Here is a 1,296-nt window from a genome sequence, read left to right on the forward strand (position 1 = left end):
GAGAAGAATGACAGTAAAAAATCGAATGGTCTGCTTCACTGCGTTTTAGCCTAAATTTTTGAACAATGGAGCTAAACTTTCCAAACCAAGCACGAGGTGATTGCTTAAGGCCATATAGAGATCGATGCAGTTTGCATACCATACCAGACTCCCCCTGAGCAACAAACCCAGGAGGTTGCTCCATATAAACTTCTTCCTCAAGATCACCATGTAGGAAGGCATTCTTGATATCCAATTGATGAAGTGGCCATAAACCTGAGTGTAACCTTTTGCAACAAGCCGAGCTTTGAGTCGATCAATTTCACCATCAGGGTCGACTTTAACTGCATACACCCATCGGCAACCAACTGCCTTTTTTGCCCGGGGGAAGGGGCACCAGCTCCCAAGTATTAGTGTGGTCAAGAGCTTGCATTTCCACAATCATAGCTTGTTGTCATCCAGGATGATCAAGTACTTCTTTGACATTCTTAGGTATAACAACAGAGGACACTGAGGATAAAAGAGAAAAATAGGAGGGCGACAATCGATGTTAGCTAAGAAAGTTATAAATGGGATGGGGGTTTCGAGTGGAACGAGTACCTTTTCTGAGGGCAATTGGTCGTGCTGAATCATTTGCACCAGGAGGCGTGGGAGGAGGTGACGAGGGAGAAGAATCTGAAGCAGGAGATTCACCATTGTCTTGGGGAGGTGGACTATCCATTGGGGCCCTGTGTGGGATGATCTCAGTATGTGGAGAACCGGGTGCAGGAGGATGGTGATCAACACTTGGAATGACAGAGACAGTGGAGCTATTTGACTCAGCCATCGGAATAGGAAAGACTTGTTGAAGGATAGAAACATCTTGAACAGATGGAGAGAAGTAAGGAGTCTGTTCAAAGAAAGTGACATTAGCAGACATGTAATACTTCTTAGTTTCAGGAGAGTAACATCGATATCCTTTTTGAAGTCGGGAATAGCCTAAGAAGACACATTTGAGAGCGCGAGCGGAGAGTTTGTCTAGACCTGGAGACATGTCATGAACAAAACATACACAACCAAACACTCGGGGAGATGTATGAAAGAGACGATCATTAGGAAACAAAATGGAGAAAGGGACTTTATTATCAAGAGAGGAGGAGGGCATGCAGTTAAGATGGCATCTCCCCAGTGATAGACAGGAATATGGGCACCGAGCAAAAGGGTACGAGCAGTTTCAACCAAGTGTCTATTTTTTTGTTCTGCTATACCATTTTGCTGTGGTGTATGAGGACAAGTAGACTGATGTAAGATACCATGGGAACTCAAGATGGCAGAAAA

Source organism: Vigna radiata, unplaced genomic scaffold (assembly GCF_000741045.1).
Source record: "Vigna radiata var. radiata cultivar VC1973A unplaced genomic scaffold, Vradiata_ver6 scaffold_23, whole genome shotgun sequence".
In the NCBI taxonomy this organism is placed as follows: Eukaryota; Viridiplantae; Streptophyta; class Magnoliopsida; order Fabales; family Fabaceae; genus Vigna; species Vigna radiata.